The sequence below is a fragment of the Macaca thibetana genome, chromosome 9, assembly GCF_024542745.1.
Source record: "Macaca thibetana thibetana isolate TM-01 chromosome 9, ASM2454274v1, whole genome shotgun sequence".
NCBI classification, from domain to species: domain Eukaryota; kingdom Metazoa; phylum Chordata; class Mammalia; order Primates; family Cercopithecidae; genus Macaca; species Macaca thibetana.
In genome coordinates, this window is record NC_065586.1 from 52,849,510 (window position 1) to 52,874,182 (window position 24,673).

The window sequence follows — 24,673 nt, forward strand, 5'->3', positions numbered from 1 at the left end:
TCTAGATAGACCTATAACAAGTCTCAGAGATTGAATTAGTAATCAAAGCAAAACACTCAAAGAAAAATTCAAGCCCAGATGACTTCACTGGTGAACTTTGCCAGTCATATAAAAAAGAATTAATACCAATTCTTCCTAAACTCTTCCAAAGAGGAGAGTTTCAGGAGGCCAGTATTACAAAACAAGACAGATACATCCCAAGAAAAGAAATCTATAGATCAATGACTATTAGGAGTATAGACAAAAATTCTCAATAAGATACTAATAAACCAAATTTAGACATATTTTTTAAAAACACCATGATAAAATGTGAATTTATCCCAGGAATGCAACATCCAAAGATAAGTTAATGTAATATATGGTATCAATAAAGTTTAGGATGAAACCCACATAATCATCTCATAATACAAAAAGAAAGTATTTGACAAATTTCAACCTATTTTCATGATAAAAATACTCAGAAAAATAAAAATGGAATGGCATTTTCTCATCCTGATAAAGGGCATCTATAAAAAATCCATAGTTACCATCATACCTGACCATAAAAAACTGAATGTTTTCCCCCTAAGATCAGAAAAATACCACGATGTACTCTCTCACTTCTTTTACTAAACATTGTACTGGAGATTCTAACCTGAGAAATTAGGTAAGTGAACTAAAAGGCATGGAAAGTGGTAAATAAAGTAAAATTACCCCTGTTTGAAGATGATATAATCTTGGATATAGAAATTCTTAAGGAATCCACTAAAAGACTATTCAAACTATAAAATGGGTTTAGCAAGGTTGCAAGATACAAGAATAATATGCTAAAACCAGTTGTATACAAACAGCAATAAATAATCTAGAGATGAGATTAAGGAAAGAACTGCATTTACAATGGCATCACAAACAAAACACTTAGGAATAAATTAATGAAAATGGTGCAAAACTCACACTCTGAAGAAATCTTTAAAGATCTCTAAAAATGGAGCAACTTCTCAATTTCAAGTATTGAAAATTGTTAAGATGGCAATATTGCTTAAATTAATCTACAGATTTAACACAATTGTTATCAAAATCTCAGCTGGCTTCTATGCATAAGCTGACAAGACAGAAAACTCTCTTCCATAAAATTCATATGGAAATTCAAGATAACCAGAATAAACCACAACAATCTTGAAAAAGAACTATATTGGAATATTCACACATCCTGATATCAAAACGTACTACAAAGCTACAGTAATCACGACATAAGGATATATAGATCAATGGAACAGAATTGAGAAAGCAGAAATAAACAATCACATTTATGCTCACTTCATTTTCAACAAGGGGTCAAAACACTTCATGGGGAAGCAATAATTTGTATAATAAAAGGTGCTGGGATGGGTGGATGTCCATATGTTAAAGAATGAAGTTTGAGCCCCTACCTCATACAATACACCAAACTAACTCAAAATGGATATCAGACCAAAATATAAAGGCTAAAACTACGAAACCCTTAGAAGAAAATAGGTTTAAATCTTAATGAACTGGGACTTGATAACGGTTTCTTAGATGTGACAAGCAACCAAAGAAAAAAATTGACAAATTGAACTTCATCAAAATTAAAAACATTTTTGCCCCATCAAGAAAGATAAAAATACAAAATGGAAAAAAAAAAAGGTTTTCAAATAACATATCTGATAACGGACTCGTATTTAGAATATGTATTTAGAGGATGCTTACAACTTGATAGTAAAAAGACAACCCAATTTTAAGAATCTGAATAGACATTTCTCCAAATAAGATATACAAATGTCCAATAAATACATTAAAAATACTTAACATCATTACTCATCAGAGATGTGCCAATTCAAACCACAATGAAACACCACTTCGCACACACTATGATGGCTAGGATTTAAAAGTTGGAGAGTACCAAGAGTTGTTATGAAAAGAGAAACTAGAATTCTCATACATTGTTAGAGGAAATGTAAATAGTGCAGTCACTTTGGAAAACAGTCTTGAAATTCATCAAAACTTAAACATAAATTTTCCATATGGTCCACCAATTCCACTCCTAGATATATATCCAAGAGAAATGAAAACATACGTCCACATGGAAACTTGTACACAAATATTCACAGAAGCACTATTTATAATAGCCAAAAAATTCAAACAACCTGAATTCACTTCAGCTGATGAACAGATACAAAGTATGGTATATTCATATAATAGAATATGGCTCAAGGAAAAAAAAGCTGAAGTACTGATACATGATACAACATAGATGAACCATGAAAATCTTACGCTAAGTTAAAGAAGTCAATCAAAAGGACCACATATTGTACAATTCCATTTACAGGAGATGTCCAGAATAGGCAAATTGATAGAAATAGAAACTAGACCAGCAGTTCTCTGGGGCTGGGGGACAGAGATAATGGTTAAATGGCACAGGGTTTCTTTGGGGATTGTTCCATGAAAGGGCTGTATATGCAAAGCAATTCCCAAATGTCAAAGGAGCCAGGAAACCAAAGAAGGAGGCAGACAAATCCAGTTTGTCCATATCAGATGATTTATCGAGAAGCCTCATAGACAGAAGCATGGTCTTGGGTAGCTGCAGGACAGGGAGATCTACGCACTGTTAATCCCCAGGCAGAAGGCTTATATGCCACAGGGAAAGGATACGTGTGCTCCATGCAAGACAATTAAAGGCAACCATCCGGAACAAGCAAGGATGTGATATGTGTCACAGCCTATCATTTGTGTGGTAACGACAAGGTCAATGTGCTCTTACAGCAAGGATGGTAGATAAAGTAGGAATCAGGAGGCATTCACGGGACTGGGGCTAATCAGAAGTCAACATGGCAGAGTACCATCCAAAATGGAGTCACTTTGGTGACATAAAAATGTTCTAAAATTGACCATAGAAATGGTTGCACAACTGTGGATATAGCAATATATACATACATATATATATATTTCATATTTTAAATGGGTGAATTGTATAATATGTGTTTTTATAAAGCTGCTACAAACAAAAAAGTAATAGTGTGGAAGACACTGCCTTTGAGGAACAATGGCTGGATGTTGCCCCAGCCAACACTGGACCTTGTCCCTTCTTGCTCTGGAGTGACTGTTTCAGGGTTGTCAGAATCCCAGAGTCCAGCTTCTCACTTAGTTCCAAACTGTGCAGGAAGGGCAGCATGTAGGATGGGAAGCCCTGGGCTCCCAGCCCTTCCCCAGACTACTTAGAGTTCCCCTTCTGGGAAGAGTAGCAGTCCCCTCATTCTCTATCCCCACCGCTCCCCTCAGGGCTCTGCCCTCATCACCAGGCCTCCTGATCATGATGTCTACCATCTTCCTCCTGACCGGTGGTGGTTGGAGTAGTGTGGGGGGCACAATTGTCAGAACCCATAGAACTGTAAAGCACAAAAAGTGTACCCTTATGTAAACCATGGACTATCATTAATAATAATGTATAATTATTGGTTAATTGTAACAAGCATGTTACAGTAACGAAAGATGTTAGTAAGAGAAATTATGGAAGGTAGTAGGTATGAACTACACCTGGGCCCAGAGACAGAAGGCGCAAGCCTCAAAGTCTGTGGCCTGTAGTTCTGCACTCTCAACCCTGAGCCCAGGATCAGTCACCAGGGGGAGAGCTCAGGGCCTGAGCACAGCCAGGGTCCATCGCCCTGGGTCTGGAATCCCAGGCAGGCATAGTGTTGTAACTTTTCTCGAAGCTCCAGACTGCTGTGTTTTCCTGCAGTTCATGGGGTAGCCAAGGTGGCCCCTCACTGGCACATGATTCTCTACAATGGGCCTGCAAAACGACCAACTGCCCATTGCTTTCAAAGATCTGATTTCCCTCATTGCCACATGTGAGAACATGCATTTGCTGGTATCTGAGTCTGTCTTCATGTGTCTGTGTGAGTCTAGGACTTTGTGTGAGTTTACTGCTGTCTCTCATTTTAGGTGCTGCCTCCTGGGCCACCGGAGTCCCCAGGCAACTTTCCCAGTGCCTCTGGGGTGGGCAGAGGTGGGCCTGAGAACACTTGTGGAAACAAATTACAACTGAGACTGATCTGGACATGGACGCCCAGGGGCAGCCTACAGTCAGGCCGGGAACACTCAGAGCCTCTTGCCTTCCTTGACTCCCTGATTCCTCCTCTGTCTTAGGGCTATGGTGATAGCTTGATGAGGGGAAATATGCTGGGCTCAGGAGCACAACTTTGTTACCTGGTACAGTATTCTCGTGACTTCTTTACATTCTGCTTTGCTTCTCTATAGAAATACATGTCACTTTTCAATAGAGTGGTGATCACCCTCCTTCATTTCCAGTCCCCTCCTATGAGTGCTTCCCACCCTCCTCCTGGCTGCAGTGACTCCCTGGGGCCTAGTTGAAGGTGGTCAAGTAATGCTAAGGGCAACTGTTGCCCTTGGACCCAGAAGCCTTCTCCTGTCATCTTAGAAGCCCAATGTGTTGCCTGAGATTCTCCAAAGGGACCTGCAGCTCCTTGTCCAGAGGAGCTTCAGCCCTGCAGTGACATTTCTCAGTGTCATCACTGTCAAGGTGGACGGTGGCCTCAACAGGTGCAGACCCCAGCCCCATAGCACACTCTGCCTGGCTACCCACTTCTCACAGTCTCCCTCAGGCAGGGTGCCTCCGTCTTTGTTTCAAACTTAATTTGTCTGTGTGCCCAGGCTGAGGTCTGAGCCTCCCCAGGCCTGGCCCTGAATGGTTGGATCCAGTCATCTCCTCACTGGCCTCTGCATCCATCAAGTCCTCTGCTGGCTCCTGCCTGGCCTCCTGCACTCCCTTTCCTAAAGAAGCTCTCTGCTCCTACCGGTGTAACTGGTTCTGCCACACTCTCTCTATCCTGGGGCAGGAAATTTTTCTCTGCAGCCTCCCTTTCCCATATGGCAAATGGAGTGATTGCAACATTCAATGCCAGATGGTGGGCTTTCCTTTTATTTAAACATGTCCTTTATTATGAAAAAATGAGGTGTTTATTATTTCAGAAGAGTATGTGTGAGGAAATAAGGATTTCTGTTCCATTGCTCAAGAGGACGTAATGGTGAGAGCAGGGAGAGGATGGAGATTAGAGATAGGCCATGCATGATTTCAAGGCGGAACTAGAGACAAGAAAGCAAAAGGTCACAGGAAGATGGATGGAGGAGATGCATGGGTTATTGTATGATGCAGAAAACGCAGCATTATTACAGATTCTGAACATTGCACAGGTTGAGTTTGCTGTCTCAGCAATGGTAAGTGGGATGGGCCCTTCTGAGAGGCTGCAGCAAACATGTATCCAAAGATACATCTCCCACCCATTCAGTGATAAATTGATAGGGGCTTCCTAGTCCACAGAAGAAGACAACGAAAAATCAGAAGAAAATGGAACAAAAGATTTATAGAGGTTTGAGGAAAAAATCTATGACCCAAGAATTCAATACTTAACTATATTTTGTTGCTACATTTGAGTTACTTTTAAGACAACAAGAATATCCTAGGGTAGGCACTATCCTGACTTCTAATAGCATATATTAGTTTTGTTTATTTTTGTATTCATTGTAAGTGAAATCATGCAGTATATACGTTTTTTATGTTTATTTTGCTAAATTCTATATTTGCAAGATGCATCTGTATTTTTATGTGCAATACACACCAACCGTTCACATCACTATATAGTATTGCATTGTGTGTCTACCAGAATGTACTTACCCATTTTCCTGTTGATAGGTTCTTGAGTAGTTTCCAGTTTCAGGCTCGTATAAACAGTGTTGCTGTGAACATTCTAGTATAGTCAGTTCTGCTGGCTTAGAAACACAAATTTGTTTTAACACAACTGGTATATTAGAGAACACTTATTCTTACTGCAAGTTTTGTGTTTGCTTATGTGCAACTTTGTTTATGAGAAACACTAGATGCACACTTAAAATTCCAACCAGCTGAATCAATCCATGTAGGAACAGGCAAAACACACACACACATACACCTCAAACATCTATCAGCTACCTCGGTTCACTACATGTGTTATTCTACAAGGTTGTATTTTGCTATTCTTTTTTCATTTGTGAACTTTTCTATATTTTTTTAAAATGGACATTCAACATCGCAAACATCTCTAAGCATCCTGGTTCAAGAATGCTAGGAAGAACATACAAAATAAAAGTTTTAAGTATTAAATAGAAGCTAGAAATTATGTGTCATTTTAGAAGAAATAGAGGGCATATCATATCTCACAAGCAATAGTCATAAAGGAATCTACATGTAGACCATAAGACACAGTGCTATAAAAATGAAAGAAATGTTTTTTTTTTTTAATCTCCAGAAAGGCTGAAACAATTTAAATGCTACAAATACTATAAAGTCAGTAAGAACAAGGCCTAAAGAAATAAAAGAAATAGATTTTTGAGCATGTGGACTCAAGACCAGTGAAAAATATCAGGAACAACCTTTCTCATAATCAAAGAGAATACACCACCTATATGCAAAGACCTTAAACAGAAATTGCCAAATCCTGCTAAAGTGGTTTCTTTTAGTGCTAGTAGTCACTGTTTTGATGGTTTCAAGGATGCAGCAATTTCCGGAGCCTTCAACTCTCAGACAAAGCCAAGAGTGCAAACCAGAAAGTCACAAAATAATCTCCAACAGTGATAGAAAAATTAAAGTTTTAACTGAAAAAGGTGGTTATGCATTGGAACCGGTTTGTTCATTTTGATAAAATAGGCATCTATTATAAACTCGTGCCTCAGAGGACTTTTATTTCAAAAACAGAAAAACACAACCCCAGATTTAACGCTGCAAAATATTGCAAATTTTGATAACTCTCCTATAACAGATTGAATGGTGGCCCCAAAAGAAATATATTCATGTCCTAAACCACAGAACTCGTGACTGTGACCTTATTTAGACAGAGTGTTTGCAGATGTAACTAAACGAAAGATCTCAAGATGAAATCATTCAGGATTATTCAAGTGGGCCCCAAATCCAACGATCCAGCCTTATAAGAAAAGAAGACAGGGAGAAGGGATGGTCATATGAAGATGGAGGCAGAGATTGGAAGGAAGCAACCATAAACCAAAGGATGTCTGGAACCACTAGAGCTGGGAGAGACAAGAAGTGTTTCTCCCCTACAGCCTTCAGAGAGAGTGCAGCCTGCAAACTCCTAGCTTCTAGACTTCTGGTGTCCAGCACCCATACCATGAGAGAATAAACTTCTGTTGTTTTAAGCCACCAAGTTTGTGATAATTTGTCCCAGTAGCCATAGGAAAGTAATACACCCCCTTCCACCTTTTCATAATAAGTCACAAGCTTCTGGTCTTTTTTAAGTTAAAGTATCATATTTATTATAGTATTTATGTATTTGCTAAGCCATTTAACATATATAAAATTGCACTACCATTTTCAATAGGTTTCATCTTCTTCATGGGTCACCAATTACACTTTTGAGTGTTTTGTTTATAAATGTATTTTTTTCCACAATCCCTGTGATTATTATTGTGTGCTTTTGCATAATGTGGTTTTTATGGACATGTATGTTACACTATAACACAGCTGACTGCACATGTTTTGGATAACTATATTACATATTTGTCTTGGGTATATATTCAGTCATGGAATTGCTAGATCACCAGCATGCATATGATCAGCTTTTATTGATGCTGCCAATTTTTCAAAATAAGTATACTGCCACTAGTAGTGATGAGAGTTCTAGATTTTCCATATCATGGCTAACAGTTAGCATTTTTCATGCTTTCCATTTTAGACATTAAGATGAGTATGCTGTAGAATGATGATATGATTTTAATTTACATTCCCCTGTGATTAATGAAGTTGAGTATTTTTTCATCTGTTAATAATTAGCCATTTGAGTATTCTCTTAGTGAAGTATTTGGTGAAACTTTTTGTTCATTTTTTAAGTACATTATCTGTTAGTTTCTTTTTGATGTCTAGGATTTCTTTATATATTCATGAATATATTCTCCCACTCTTTTGCCTCTTCGCTTGTTTAATTATGTGTTCTTATGAACAGAATTCCTTCATTTTGATATAAAATTGACCCTTGAACAACAAACACGAGTTATAACTGCCTGGGTTCACTTACCTGTAGATTTTTTCAATAAATATACTGGAAAATCTTTTGGAGATTATGATGACATTTGAAAAAACTCTCAGACAAACCACATAGCCTAGAAATGTCAAAAAAATAAGGACAAGTTAGGTATGTTATGAATGTATAAAATATATGTAGCTACTAGTGTTTTTTATCATGTACCACCATAAAATATACACATATCTATTATAAGAAGTTAACATTTATCAAAACTTACGCACACAAAAACTTACAGAGGATACATGGTGCCATTCACATTCAAAAGAAATGTAAACAAATGTAAAGATGCAATATTAAATCATAACTGCATAAAATTAACTATAGCACATACTACTACTGTAATAATGTTGTAGCAACGTCCTGTAACTATTATAGTGAGCAAGTATCCCCTTAAAATGCCATGTAACACTAATCATCCCTGTGTGAACAGTTCACCTCTCCAGCGAATTTCAGATTGCAGTAAAAAGTGATCTCTCACAGTTCCTTGTATTTTTCCCTGTGTTTGGTAAAATACCGTGAACCTTGAAAAACATGGTGAGATCCAGATGAAGTGCCACTAGTGATGCTGAAAGTGTTCCCAAGAAGCAGAAAAAGGTATGACACTATAAGAAAAAGGTGAATTTCTTAATATTAGCCTAGGTTGAGGTATGAGGCTGTGGTCACCTGCCATTTCAAGATAAGTCCAGTGTAAGGATCATTGTAAAAAAAAAAAAAAAAAGGACAGAAAAGGAAATGTGTGAAGCCTCATTGCAGCTAAATGACCAGGAGCAAAAATCTTGAGCTTTTTATAATTTTTTTTTTTTTTTTTTTTTAAGACAGAAGTCTCGCTGTTACCCAGGCTGGAGTGCAGTAGCATGATCTCAGCTCACCTCCGCCTCCCAGATTCAAGTGATTCCTCTGACTCAGCCTCCCAAGTAACTGGGATTACCAGCGTGCACCACCAAGCCTGTCTAATTATTGTATTTTTAGTAGAGATGGGGTTTCAACGTTGGCCAGGCTGGTCTTGAACTCCTGACCTCAGGTGATCCACCCACCTCAGCATCCCAAAGGGCTGGGATTACAGGCATGAGCCACTGCACCCAACCTGAAATAAATTTTTATCTGATATTTAAAAATGCAGCTTGTGGCCGGGCGCTGTGGCTCACGCTTGTAATCCCAGCACTTTGGGAGGCCAAGGTGGGCAGATCACGAGGTCAGGAGATCGAGACCATCCTGGCTAACACGGTGAAACCCTGTCTCTACTAAAAATACAAAAACTTAGCCGGGTGCGATGGCAGGTGCCTGTAGTCTCAGCTACTTGGGAGGCTGAGGCAGGAGAATGGTGTGAACCCAGGAGGCGGAGCTCGCAGTGAACCGAGATCACCGAGCAGAGATCACACCACTGTACCACTGCACTCCAGCCTGGGCGATAGAGTGAGACTCTGTCTCAAAAAAAAAAAAAAAAAAAAATGCAGCTTGTATGTGGGTGCGGATTGCTCTAAGAAAGGCATACCTGTAGACATCAATATAATTCCAGGAAAAGTGAAGGCATTATATGACAAATCAAAATGAATGTGAAGGACCAAAAACTGGAGAAGTTAATGTCATTAAAGGATGGTTAAATTATTTTAGAAAAAGATTTGGCTTTTAAAATGTCAAGATAACAAAAGAAGCAATTTCTCCCAACCAGGAGACAGCAGACAAGTTCCAAGACATCATTAAGAAAATCATTAAGGAGAAAGGATATCTGCCTAAACAGGTTTTTAATGCAGACAAAAGTGCCCTGTTCTGGGACAAAATGCGACAAAGAACAGTTATTACTAAGGAAGAGAAGGGAGCACCAGGATTTAAGACAGAAAAGATAGGCTAACTCTCCTTTTTTGTGCAAATGCAGTTGAGCTTGTGACCAGGACTGTCTTTACTACAAGGCTGCTAACCCCCAAGCCTAGAAGAGAAAAGGTGAAACACCAGCTGCCAGTCTTTTGGTTGCGCAAGAAGGTCTGGACAAGAACACTTTTCATGGATTGATTCCATTGATGCTTTGTCCCTGAAGCCAGAAAGTACCTTGCCAAGAGGGGAATGCCTTTTAAAGTTCTTTTGATATTAGACAATGCCTCTGGCCACCAGAGCCCCATGAGTTCAAAGAGATGCACTTAGCCTGAAACACAGCATCTCTAATTCAGCCTCCAGATCAGGGAGTTACAAAGACCTTTAAGGCTCATTACACACTATACTCTATTGAAAGGATTGTCAGGGAAGAGAATCCCAACAGAGAGAACATTATGAAAGTCTGGAAGAATTATACCATTGAAGATACCATCGTTGTCATAGAAAAAACCATGAAATCCGCCAAGCACAAACCATATATTCATCCTGGAGAAAACTGTCCAGATGTGTGTGACTTCATATGATATAAACCATGCCAATTTAAAAAATGTAATTCAGATGTAAATTAGAACCAATCAACGAAATTATGAAAGAGATCATGGATGTGGTTTAAGAAAAACAGTATGTGGGGGGGGGCGGTGGTAAAGGATCTTAAAGAAATTCAAGAGCTCATATATACCACACCAAAGGAATTAGCAGAAGTCAACTTGATGAAAATGAGTACATCTGAACCACTGCCAGACATTGAGTAAGAAGACGTAGAAGAGGCAGTGCCAGAAAACACATTTACATTAGACAGTCTGGCGGAAGTGTTCTCATTATTGAGGACTGCTTTTGACTTCTTTTATGACATAGACCCTTCTTTGATACAGGCATGGAAATTAAAGCAAAAGGTGGAAGAAGACTTGATACCATATAGACACATTTTTAGAGAAATGAAACAGCAAGAAAGCCAGACAGAAATTATGATACGTTTCTATAAAGTTACACCAAGTGTGCCTCACTATACTGCCTTCTCTTCCACCTCTTTCACCTCTTCTCTCTCTGCCACACTGGAAATAGCAAGACCCTCCTCTTCCTTCTCCTCCTCAGCCTACTCAATGCAAAGATCATGAAGATAAAGAAAGATCTTTATGATGATCTACTTCTACTTCATAAAGAGTAAATATATTTTCTCTTCCTTATAATTTTGGGGGGTTTTTGGTTTTTGGTTTTCTTCTTTTTTTCTTTTCTTTCCCTTCAGATAAAAATTTTCTTACTAACATTTTCTTCTCTCTAGATTTATTTTAGGACTACAGCATGTAATACATATAATATACAACATATGTATTAATTGGCTATGTGTTATTGGTAAGGCTTCTTGTCAACAGTAAGCTATTACTAATTAAGCTTTTGTGAAGTCAAAAGCTACATATGGATTTTTGACTGTGTGGGGAGTCAGTGGTCCTAATCTTTACATTGTTCTAGGTCAACTGTAATCTTGTTTTGTTTTGTTTTGAGACAGAGACTCACTCTGTCACCTAGGCTGGAGTGCAATAGGGCAATCTCAGCTCACTGCAACCTCCACCTCCTGGGTTCAAGCAATTCTCCTGCCTCAGCCTCCTGAGCAGCTGGGATTACAATTGTGTGCCACCACGCTTGGCTAATTTTTGTATTTTTAGTAGAGACGGGGGTTCTACCACGTTGGCCAGGCTGGTCTCGAACTCCTGACCTCAGGTGAACTGCCCACGTCGGCCTCCCAAAGTCCTGGGATTACAGGAGTGAGCCACCGTGCCCTGCCCATTTATTTTTATGGCTCATGCTTTTGTGTCTTTTTAAAGGATTCTTTGAAAACCCTGTGGTAATCATAAGATTCTCTTGCATTTATCTCTAAAAGTTTTATTGTCTTACTCTTCACATTTAGTTGTGAAAACTATCTGGAATTGATTTTTCTGTATATGAGGTATGGATTCAAATACATTTTTTCCCATTGGGATAGTCAATTAACTCAGCAATATTTATCGAAAAACTATCACCCTACCTGCCCTATCTAGATTCTTCATTCTTTTCTATGGTCAGTTTGTCTAACCTTATGTCAATACCACACTATCTCAGTTTCTATAGTTTTACAGTAATGTGTGTAGATATCTCACAGTTTAAGACCTCAAGATTTGTTGTTCAAAATTGTTTTACTTAGGGCCCTTTGTATTACCATATGAATTTTTGAATCACCTGTTAATTTCTGAAAAAAATTAATCGTATTTTAAGTTGTATTATATTGAATCTACAATTTCGGAAAATTAATGTCTTTGCCACATTGATTCCATCCCAAATATATTATATACCCTTCCATGTATTTACATCTTTGATATCACTCAATAATGTTTTACAGTTTTTATTGAAAACATTCTCATATCTTTTATTAGATTTAGTCTTAGTTTTAATATTTTTGATACCACTGTAAATGAAATTTTTAAATTTTTATTTTATCTTGTTTGTTGTTGTTATATAAATGTAGAATTGATTTTTAAATACTTATTTTGCATCAAGTGACTTTGTTAAATTCACTAATAGGATATCTATTATTTCTAATGCTTATTTGGGGGATTTTTTGGTACATAATTGTGTCATATGCAAATAATAAGGTTTTTTTTCTGTTTTTCTTTTGAGTTATTCTGCTTTTATTTATTTATTTAGCCTTATTTCACTGACTAGGACCTCCAGTACAATGCTAAATGCACAATGATAGTAGGCATCTGTGGCAGACAGAATAATGGCCCCCAGAGACACCCATGCTCTTTTTCCCATAATTTATGATTATGTTACCTTCTGTGACAAAAGAGATTTGTAGATGTGATTACGGGTACAGACCTTGAGATGTGGAGATTATCCTGAATTATCCTCGTAGGCCCAATCTAATCAAATGTGTCCCTGAAAACAAGGAACATTTCCTGGCTGTGCTCAGAGAAAGAGTTGTGACAATTTTGCTAGCTTTGAAAATGGAAGAAAGGGCCACTAGCCAAGAAATGCAGGTGGTATCTAGAAGCTAAGGTAAGAAAATGGATTCTCCCTTCAAGCATCCAGAAGGAGAGCAATTCTGCCCTGCTATTCTCTGTGGATAAATACTTTCTATCTGAGAAACAGCTTTTGGCTTGCTACTGTGCCTCAGGAGAGAATAAACACTTAACCAAAGGCCATCAAGATGCCACGTGACCTTAACTACCCATCATAAACACAGCGTTGTCCAAACCACCACGCCATAAAGCTGGACATGCACAGCAGCACTCCATTATCAAATGGAAGAAAGATAGGTGGTACTGGGATCAAGCAGGCCCTAGAAGTACAAGTAAATTGCAAGAAGTGACCCAAATCTTCCTGAGTCCTACAATATTATCTTTTCTTTCCCAGCCTACAACTATGACTTCATGTGGAGGTTTTGTTATCGTTGTTTTTATTTTGTTTTGTTTTTTGACCAGTTGGCTGAGGAAGAGAAAGCTAGGCCTGCGTAACAGACGCTGCATGATATGCAAGCATACCCAAAAGTGAACAGCTGCAGCACTACACCCCTTTCTGGGACATCCCTGAGACACAGTGGTGAAGGGAAATCCTCCCAGTAGGCAGAACGCTGAGCAATGTGCTTTTTTTTTTTTTTTTTTTTAATTTGAGTTATGTACCAACGTTCATTTTTCTTGAAAGGAAAAATGGCCAGAAATATGAATCTAGACAAATTCACAAGCTGTGACCAGTGATTTATCTGGACATTCGGGCACCTGGAAGAAACATGAGTGGAAAATTGGTGACAAGAATGTCTGAGGAAGAGTTACAAGGATAGATACGTCAGAATGGGTAAAGAATAGTAAGATATTTGGTTTCATCTAAATGCTCCTCAAAGGATGACCTTAGCAGAGGAGGATTTTGATAATCAAGTGGATAAGATGATTCATTTTTATGGATACCAATCAGCTTCTTTGCCCAGCCATGCCTTTCATTACCCAATGGGTTCATGAACAAAGTGGCCATGGTGTCAGGGAAGGAGATGATATATATGAGCTGAGGAATGTGGACTCCCACTCACCAAGAACACCCTGGCTACAGTCATGTCAACTGTCCAATCTGCCAGCAGCAAAAAACAACACTAAGCACCCAATATGACACCATTTCCTGGGGTGATCAGCCAGCTACTTAGTGGCAGCATGATTACAACGGACTACTTTCAACATGGAAGAGTGTAACTTTGTTCTTACTGTAAAACACTTAGCTATGGATTTGCCTACCTGCATGCAATGTTTCTGCCAAACCTGTCATACTGCAGAATGCCTTATCCACTGTTGCAGTGATTCTGTACACATTACTTCTGATCAAACAACTCATTCACAGCAAATAACTTGTGACAATGGGCCCATGCTCATATAATTCACTGGCCTTACTATGTTTCCCTTCATCCTGAAGCATTTGGTTTGGTACAACAGTGGAATGGCCTTTCAAAGGCTCAGCTACACCTTTCAGGGCTAAAGCAATATCCTCCATGAGGCTGTCCATGCCCTAAATCAGCATCCAGTAAGTGGTGATGTTTCTCTCATAGCCAAGAATCAAGAGGCAGAAATGGAAGTGGCTCCACTCAGTATTACCCCTAATGAGGTAATATTGTTTACTGTCTTTTTATATGACAAAATAGTGTCTTGCTACATGACACAACATAGAGTCAAATTAGCTAAATGTTTCATGACCACTAGAAACACATAGGCATTATTCTACCACTAGAAACACATAGGAATTATTCTATTGGTGGATGCAAGTGTCTACATGTTTATGACTTTAAATTTCTTAGTCATTTTTTCAAATATTCTGTAATATTTTATTTGTATTATAGTTATAGATTTGTCCAGCTCTCCATTCCAACATTTGCCTTATAGAATTTGAAATATGCTATGATATGTGTAACTGTTTAGAATTGTTTTATCTTCCTAATGGGACTACACTTTTATCATTGTAAAATATTCATCTTTATTTCTAAGATTACATTTTGTCTTAAACTCTAATTTGTTTATTATTATCTATTATCTATATCACTTTTCCTTTTGGTTAGCATTTACATGGTATATATTTTTCCACTCTTTTACTTGTAATCCTTCTGTATTTTTATACAAAAGGTATGTTCCCTGTAAGCAGCAGATTGTAGATTTTGCCTTTTATTTAGTCTGTCAAGCTTAGTCTATTAATTGATGAATTTATCATAATTGTTGATATATTTGTCATCATTCTATTTCTTTTTAGTACCGTTTTCCTTAGCTTTTATATTTCTTTTTTCCTCATTTCTTGCCCCTTTTTGGTTAAACAATTATTTTTATTTTCCCCTGTATGTAGATTTTAAACGATTTTCTTGTTGTTGTTGTTCTTTCAGAGGCTCTGTACAGATTATATTGGGCATTTTTCTCTTACTACAACTTAATATAAAACTAGTACTCACGCTTACCAATTCCCAGATCCTCAAACACTTGAGTCTCAGTCCTTCTTCCACTTTGTGTTTTTGTTTTTATGAATTTTAATTCTTTCTATATTTTAAATCTTATGATACATTATAATAAAATCATCAGTTTATTTATATTTATTCAGTGATTAACTCCATTGCTCTTCCTTCATTTTCATGTTTATTTTATTTCTGAGATTATTTACTTTCTATGTTAGTATTTCTTTTAGTGGATAAATGTTGGCAATTTTAATTTAGCTAACTTTTGTTTGCATAGAAATTCTTTAATGTGTCTTAACTTTGGAAGGATATCCTTAGTACATTCAGAATTCTAGGTCAGTGACTGGTTTTTTTGTTGTGTGTGTGTGTGTGTTTGTGCTGTTTATTTTAAAGGTGTATTTCCATTGAGTTTTAATTTCATCCATGTCTTTTGAGAAAATAGCTCTGTCTTGTGGATATTCTTTTTCAGGTAATGTGTTCTTTTTCTCTAGAAGGTTTTCAGAATTTCCCTTTGTCCATGGTTTTAAACAATTTTATTATAATGTGCTGAAGTATTTTTTTCTTAGTATTAATACTTTTCATGCTTGGAGTTATAAAGATTCTTGAATCTGTAGCAAGATTTCTTTCCTTTTACATTTCTAGGAAAGACTTAGCCATTGTTTCCTAAATATTGCTTTGGCCCTGGCATCACTTTCCTTCACCCTTAGAACTTCAATTCACATTAGACTTTCTCCCCATATCTTATATGTCTCTTACCCTTTTTTGTATATTTTCTATATTTTTATCTTTCTGTGCTTCAGCCAGAACATTTCCACTGACCAGTATATTTATCTTCTTTTCTGCTATGTGCATTCTAATTAAACTCATCTACTGAATTTTAAATCTTATTTCATTTTTCAATAATTAAATTTTCACTTCTTTAATGAACTTCTTCATTTTATTTTCTTGAAACTATTGATTGCAGCTACTTTAAGTCTATGTTTTATAACTCCAAAATCTAGATCATCCATGGTTTTTCCCTATTATCTTCCCCGCCTCTTAGAACTAATTATTGGAATACCTATTAATTTTTGATGGATCGTTGGACATTTTATATGACAAACTATAGAGTACCCAGAGGTACTACATTCCCCTAAATGAGCTTCCCTCTACTTCTGGTACACAAAGCGTGGGCATGTCATCTGCATCCAATCAGGAACTGAGCTGACTTAATTTGAGTTACAGTTTTTATAAAGTTTTATTTTCTCTGGTTCACTTCTACCCCTAGCCTGTAGCTCTCTGAGTGGTTTTACAAAGGCTCTTCTTTTAGTGGATTCTGAAGTATAATTTTTGTCTTCTTGGCACTATGAAATGGTAAAAGTCTTTCACTGGCAAAAGACGCCACTCCGACTTCCATGAGCATTCTGCCTACTTTTAAACTTTGCATTTAAGAATTTCGCAAATGCCTGAAGGACAAAACTGGCCACTGGTCTTAACTTTCTATGCCTCTCTTTTCACCAGGATCTTGCCTTCACCCCATATTCTGGCTGTATACATGTTACCAGAAAGGGGTCCCAATCCAGACCCCAAGAGAGGGTTCTTGGACCTCGCAAGAAAGAATTTGGGGTAAGTCCATACAGTAAAGTTCTCAGAGGCATTTGAACTAGAGCAACTCCATCTTAAATAGGAGCTGGGTAAAATGAGGCTCAAACCTACTGGGCTGCATTCCCAGGCAGTTAAGGCATTCTAAGTCACAGGATAAGATAGGAGGTCAGCACAAGATAAAGATCATAAAGACCTTGTTAATAAAATAGGCTGCAGTAAAGAAGCCAGCCCAAATCCAAAAAACCAAGATGGCCACGAGAGTGACCTCTGGTTGCCCTCACTGCCACACTCCCACCAGTGCCATGACAGTTTACAGATGCCATGGCAACATCAAGAAGTTACCCTATATGGTCTAAAATGGGAATGCATAAATAATCCACCCCTTGTTTAGCATATCATCAAGAAATAACCATAAAAATGGGCAATCAAGGGCTGCTCTGTCCATGGAGTAGCCATTCTTTTATTTCTTTACTTTCTTAATAAACTTGCTTTCACTTTACAGACTCACCCTAGGTTCTTTGTTGAGTGTGATTCAAGAGCCCTCTCTTGGGGTCTGGATTGGCGCCCCTTTCCTGTAACAAAATGAAAGCGAGTTTATTCAGAAAGTTAAGACACAAAAAGTGACTACCCCATAGGCAGAGCAGCGGCATGGGCTGCTGAACTGAGTCTACTTATAGCTATTTATTGATTATATGCTAAACAAGTGGTGGATTATTCATGAGTTTTCTGGGAAAGGGGTGGGCAATTTCAAGAACTGAGGATTCCTCCCCTTTTTAGACTATATAGGGTAACTTTCCGACATTGCCATGGCATTTGTAAACTGCCATGGCACTGATGGGGGTGTCTTTTCGCATGCTAATGCATTATAATTAGCATATAATGAGCAGCGAGGACACCAGAAATCACTTTCATTGCCATCTTGATTTTGGTGTGTTTTGGCCAGCTTCTTTACCACATCCTGTTTTATCAGCAAGGTCTTTGTGACCTGTGTCGTGCCGACCTCCTATCTCATCCTGTGGCTAAGAACACCTAACCTCCTGGGACTGCAGCTCAGTAGTTCTCAGTCTTGTTTCACCCAGCCCCTAGTCAAGATGGAGTGCTCTGGTTCAAATACCTCAAACACCTCTGATATTCATATCCCCAAACTTTAATTTTTGTCCCTCCTGTTCCATGAAATTGCCAAAGACTCTGCTCGCTTCTCTCTCTCTTAGCTGCAAATATCTTCCTGGCTCTACATCAGGCTACTTAACTATTTGCTCAATACCAAGAATAGTCAAACGCCCTGAGAAAAAAAGCAGTTACAGATGTTATCTTCTCAAAGGTTTTCTTCTCTCTGAGCTCTTGTACCCTCAAATCCTAGTTGCTTCAGTAATTTTCTGATGCCTTCAAGCACATTTTTTTGTATCCTATCCAGCTTTTTAATTGTTCTCAGTAGGAGTATCTGCCTTCTGCAAGCTATTCCATCATAGCTCCAGAGCCTTATTCTAAAGTAATTCTTCAGATACTTTACATGGGATGATTACTTTTCTGCCATTTACCATTTTCACTGAAAAATATTATTTTATTACATATTTGACAACCACAAATTTACCATTTTATAGACAGATCATAATTTGCCCAATATCTTATCAATGAACTATTTTTTAAACATTTTATGAAAATGTTCAACATGGAGAAAAACAGATATAGTACAATAAACACTCATGCATTCATCATCTAGATTCAACAAGGTTAGCATTTTTGTCATATTTCTCTTCTCCCTAAATTCTTCAGCATGCAGCTCCTAAGAATAAGGATATTTTTCTTTCATTATCACAATATGTTGGACAGTTCTGTCTAGTGTTTTGGTGATTACAAAAAAAATGCTTTAAAGAATATCCATGTACTTATATTCTGGATAATTTATGCTTGTATATCCACAGTATATATTCTAAGTAGGGAGGTTGCTGGTTTAAAGTGTAGATGCATTTACAATTTTGATAAATAACTGGCAAATTGTTCTCCAGATAAGTTGCACCAATGTGCACTCCCAACAAACAGTGTTTGGGAGCTCCTTTGAAGGGGAGAGCTTTTGATGTTTCTCTTCGGGTGTCTCATCTGGTGATCTTGGCATCCTGTGATATACTAAGTGTGTCAATTAGCACTTGAAAGTCACCATCTCTATCAAAGGCACTCAGGGCTTCTTAAATCCAGGAATAATTTTCAAAACTTTAAGTGTCCTCTAAAAGAAGGCAAACACCAAGAAGACATGAATTCTAAAATTTCAACTCTGATTGTCTAACTATACCCAGATCATAAAAAGACCCAGGAAACTGTTCCTAGATGAAAGCGATTTCAGTTTCACAGAAGCATTATCAAAAGGGAAACAAAAGGAAAGAGAACAGAGAGCCAACCAAATTTGTTTAGTGAGTTTTTTAAGGAGCTCATTCCAGTGCTGTTTTAATCCTCTTTACATTTCCCTCTCATAGAGAACCAAATTAAATGTTTCATTTCACAAAGACAAGAAAAAATTATGATAACCTTGAAAATATTTATTTTAGATGAAAACAATGATTAATAAAGCTTAATTCAGATAGAATTAATTGATCCTCTGTTATGTTAAACAAACTGTTTTAAACACTGCTGAGCATGAAAACTGAAGTGAAACAACCTTTCCATGAGGTAGTTAAAGCCATTTAACTGTTGCCAGAAGGCTGACAGAGGGAATCAGTGGAGCAGGCATGCTTTCTGAATATGACTAGTTGTGTGATGAATAATTAATTTCAGCAGGATCTTAGTATTGTTTTTCAATTTTATGCAATGTTTTCAACCATCATTGAACATGATGCTCTTATACAACTTTATAACATTAGCAACTATCATTTGTAAAGAATTTATAAAATTGCCAGAGGGTTTGCATGTTTGTTTTCAATTTAATCCTCGGGTTACGCAGATAAGCAAACAAAGGCTCAGAAAAAAACATATTTAAAAAGACTAATTTAAAAATAGCTAGGAATTTTTAAAGCTAAAATTAAACCCAAAATATGCCATTTAAATTTAAATATTATCTAATCTAAATATTAATGAAAGTTGGTAATAGATGATACAAGAAATCACAGACCTAATAGATTTATTTTTTAAAGATAGTAAATATTAATATTTTTGTATACACATATATCTAAATATCTATAATTGTTTGTTTTATGTCAAAATAACATTCATTTTTTTTTAACGTGTAGAAATAAAGTAGACCAGAAAAATACAACTTCCAAGTATGCCACTACCCAGAAATAATCAGTGTTCACATATTGTCAAATAGCTTTCCAGAATTATGTATATTGATGGGGTTCACACACTACCCCAAAGGATAGCACCTTGACATTTGAGAAAATAGCAGAAGCAGGAAGGTCTCTCTGACCTTCTCCCCCGCTTCTCCCCTGAAGCAGGCCATAAAATAATTCACTGGCCTTCCTCTAAAATAGTTCGTAAGACCCTCATTCCAGAGAGATCCTGCCTATACCCAGAGGAAAGGAATGTAGCACAGGCACACAGGAAAGAATCTCAACAAACAGACCTTGCTAAGTCCCCCCGCCCCAGTTTATTACCATTTACATCATACTCTTTTGTCCTCCAATTATACTTCTGTGCAACTGTTCACAAGAATACAGGTTTTCCTCTTTTGGGGGGTCTTTGTTTCTCTTTTCCTTTTTTCTTTTTTTTTTGAGACAGGGTCTCACTCTGTCACCTAGGCTAGAATGCAGTGGTGCAATCACGGTTCATAGCAGCTTCAACCTCCCATGCTCAAGGAATCCTCCCACTTCAGCCTCCCAGGTAGCTGGGAGGACAGGTACACACCACCATGCCCAGCTAATTTTTTGTATTTTTTGTAGAGATTAGATTTCACCAAGTTGCCCAGGCTGATCTCAAACTCCTGGGCTCAAGCAATCTTCCTGCCTCAGCTTCCCAAAGTTCTGTGATTACAGGCATGAGCCACTCTGGGTCTTCATTAAAATAAATTTGTTTCCTTTTTGCTTGTTATCTGTTTTTTATCATAGGTCTTTCAGTCTTAAAAGAAATGAATCCTTTTCTCCTCTATGATAGGTATACATGAATTTCAGGGTGCTATGGTTTAAATGGGTCCCCAAAGTTTATATGTTAGAAACTTAATTCTCAGTGCAATAATGTTGAGAGGGGAACCTTTAAGAAGTGATTAAGTCATGAGGGCTCTGCCCTTATGAATGAATAATGCCACAATTGGTGGAGTCAGTTATCATGGGAGTGGGTTCTTGATAAAAGCAAGTTTGGTCCCTCTTGCTTGCTCTCTCTTTCTCTCACTGCCTCTCTTTCTCGTCCTCTGCCTTCTGCTGTGGAATGATGCAGCAAAAAGGCTCACCAGATGCTACAACTTGATATTGAACTTTCCAGCCTCCAGAACAGTGAGAAACTCATTTTCTTTTTTATAAATTACTCAGTCCTTGCTCTTCTGTTATAGTAGTACAGAAAGGACTAAGACACAGGGCGACTAAATGTTTACTGTTGTAGCTTAATATTTTTATTTAGGTATATATCAATAAATATTTCCTGCTTATAATTACTATGACAGTTTTTTCATCATTATAAAAATAACAAAGAACTTAAGAATTCTAGCAGTTTGAGTCAGGTGCCATGGTTCACACCTGTAATTCCAGCACTTTGGGAGGCCAAGGCAGATGGATCACTTGAGCCCAGGACTTTGAGACCAGCCTGGGCATCATGACAAAACTTTGTCTCTATGAAAAATACTTTCCTTTTTAAATAACAATAAATAAATAAATATCAAAAAAGTCAAGCAGTTTAAAGAATCAACGCTCATCAACAATTATATATTCTCATATACAGAAATATATACATTTCTTTTCCATACCAATGCAAGCATACAATAGGCACTGTTCTGCATTTTCCTTTGTTCACTTAACAACGTGTTATTGAAAATTTTCATTTCACTACCCACACAGAGTATGCCATTGGATGAATATAATTACTTTACTAGAATTCTACTGATAAAAATTAATTTTACTACCTTTTCAGTATTATAAATATAAAAATATTCTTACAATAAATATAACTACTAGGAGCAGTAGTAATCATCACAATATTATTGTTGATGTTATTATTTCTATGTTCTGGGTACTGTTTTAAGTGATTTACCTGTCGATACTTTTTTTTTTTATTTTTTTGAGATGGAGTCTGGCTCTGTCTCCCAGGCTGGAGTGCAGTGGCACGATCTCAGCTCACTGCAACCTCTGCCTCCCAGGTTCAAACAATTCTCCCGCCTTAGCCTCCCAAGTAGCTGGGATTACAGGCAGGCACCACCACACCTGGCTAATTTTGGTATTTTTAGTAAAGACAGGGTTTTGTCATGTTGGTCAAGCTGGTCTCAAACTCCTGGCCTCATGTGATCCTCCCACCTCAGCTTCCCAAAGTTCTGGGATTACAAGCATGAGCCACCACACCCAGCCACATGTCAATAATTTAATCCTCACATCAACTTTATGAAGTAGTCACTATTATTATCTCAGTTTTACCCAAATGAGGAAAATGAGGCACATAGAAGTTAAATAAATTACCTAAATTACACAGATAAATACATATGTATTTCCACATGTTAATAAATACATAGGATAATTTCTAAGACATGTGAGTCAAATAGAAACACATCTTAAATGTTGAATGATATGGTCAAATTGTCCTTTAAATGAGGCCGTATTAATTATATACTCTTTTCAACAGAACATGAAATCTCTAGAATTCTTCCATTCATCAGCATTGGGCGTTATAAAAATTGGTAATATGTGAGAGTTTAATAAGTGAACAAATCAAATTATTGTTTTGTTTACAGTACTTTCATTATGAATAATTCTAGCAATTTTTAATATAATTTTTAGCTATTTGTAGTCCTTTTTCTGTGAACTGTCTGTACTAAAAATGTTGTTTGCTATTGAGTTGTGAACTTCCAGGATTGCCTAATATGCCAAAGAAAATAACTCTTTGACTATTATATATTTTGCAAATATGTTTTCCCAGCTTTGCTTTTTACTTCCGTTACAAAATTTTTGCAACTACCCTTTTGAGGTACTAAATTTAATTTTTATGTACAGTCTACTGCCTACAAAAAAGAAAACACTGCTTCACTTTTATTTATTCCCTTGCGTCTGTCTTTATGCCTACCAAACTTTCTCTCTGTGTGTGTCTTGTTCTCTGCCCCTCCCTGACTCCTTCCTTTGTTTTCTTTCTTTCTAGTTTGATCTCAGTAGAAATAGCTGAGTTATTTATACTGCTTAAAGAATACTATAATCACATTCGCATGTTATGTGCCCCAATTGTTGCATTTTATTGTACCCCTCCAACCCAGTCCCCACTACCTTTCCTACCCTGTAGGATCCCACAAAAAGAAGATGCTGGTAAAGCATGACTTTGGTAAAGCCTTATTTAGAGGTAAATTTGATGACTTCTGTTTATCAATCTAATTGTAATCTCCCTTTATATATACATACATACAAATATCATGCATTTTGTCATTTTATCTTTTTTTCTCATTTAAACCATTTCTACTATCAAATAAACTTCTACATATTTCATAGAAAACAGAATGAAATTTTAAAATTAAAAATTACTTTTCACATTAGGGATAGATAAAAATATTTAAAGTATGAGAATAGTAATTTATACTTGATTGCAAAATAAAAATACAGTGTATTGATTACTTAACATTTTATAATTCACCTTCTGTTATTTTAAATAAAACATTTTAATCTACATAAATGACATTATGCTACTGGCCTTTTTCTGTTTATTAATAGCTTCACACAACATTGTATTTTAAAATCTGTCCATATGGCTTTATATCCATGCATCCCATTTTTATTATTCATTGTAATGAATGTGGGCACCTCTGCTGCTCATCTCAAACGGTGTCATGGTAAGCATTCTCACTCTTGTCTGCCTATGACCTGAGTGAGTGGGAGCCTGGCTCATACAGAATACCCATTCTTCATTTCTCTAAGTGCTGCCAGATTGCTCTCTCAAAGGACAGTATCAATTTACACTTTCAATAGCTGTAACATATTTTTTTCTATATATCTTGGTCAACACCAGGAATTATTCAACATTGCAATCTTTGCCAATATTGGGTATAAAATTACATCTATTTCTTTTGAATTACATTTATCTGCTTATAACTAAGACTGAGAATCTTCTCAATTTTTGTTAACTGTTCAAGTTGAACAGTTGAAAAGATGTTAACTGTTCATCTTTTCAAACTCTTAATAGTTGTAGTAGTTGGCAGTTGATGATGAAGTGACTAGCAACTCAAGTTAAATATCTCAGGGTAAGCTTCTGAATCCAAGTTATGGTGTCTCAACTATATTTAAATTAGCAGCTCATTGTCTGTCTTCCTAGCTAGGGCTGATATTCATTCAGATGCACTAATCTAGCTGTATGGGTTTTTCACCTTGCTGTTCACTCTGATTGATCAGATACTACTTTTAATTATGTGATATCTATATCAAATGAGCTGTTATTTTTAATATTATCCTTCTTTCTAGCCCCTAAAATTAAACAAAATCTTCTCACACCTTCCTTCTATCTCCCATAAAAACATTTTAATAGTAATGTCACAAAATTATCTTAATCATTTGTATCTCTGCCTATAAATTTGAAAATCAGCAAGGCAGAG

General features: G+C 36.9%; 1 long non-coding RNA gene across 2 annotated transcripts in view; it reads right to left on the reverse strand.

The window, feature by feature from the left end:
- The window catches only part of LOC126962334 (uncharacterized), an 83,050-nt gene that overhangs the window by 53,753 nt on the left and 4,624 nt on the right, over positions 1 to 24,673 (reverse strand). The window contains exons 2-4 of one of the 2 annotated variants that reach the window (XR_007728654.1): positions 17,489 to 17,552; positions 8,076 to 8,160; positions 5,690 to 5,784 (exon numbers count right to left, since the gene is read on the reverse strand). This is a non-coding gene — a long non-coding RNA (uncharacterized LOC126962334). Of the gene's footprint in view, positions 1 to 4,977; positions 5,785 to 8,075; positions 8,161 to 17,488; positions 17,553 to 24,673 lie in introns of those variants that run through there. The other variant, XR_007728653.1, reaches the window with a different exon arrangement.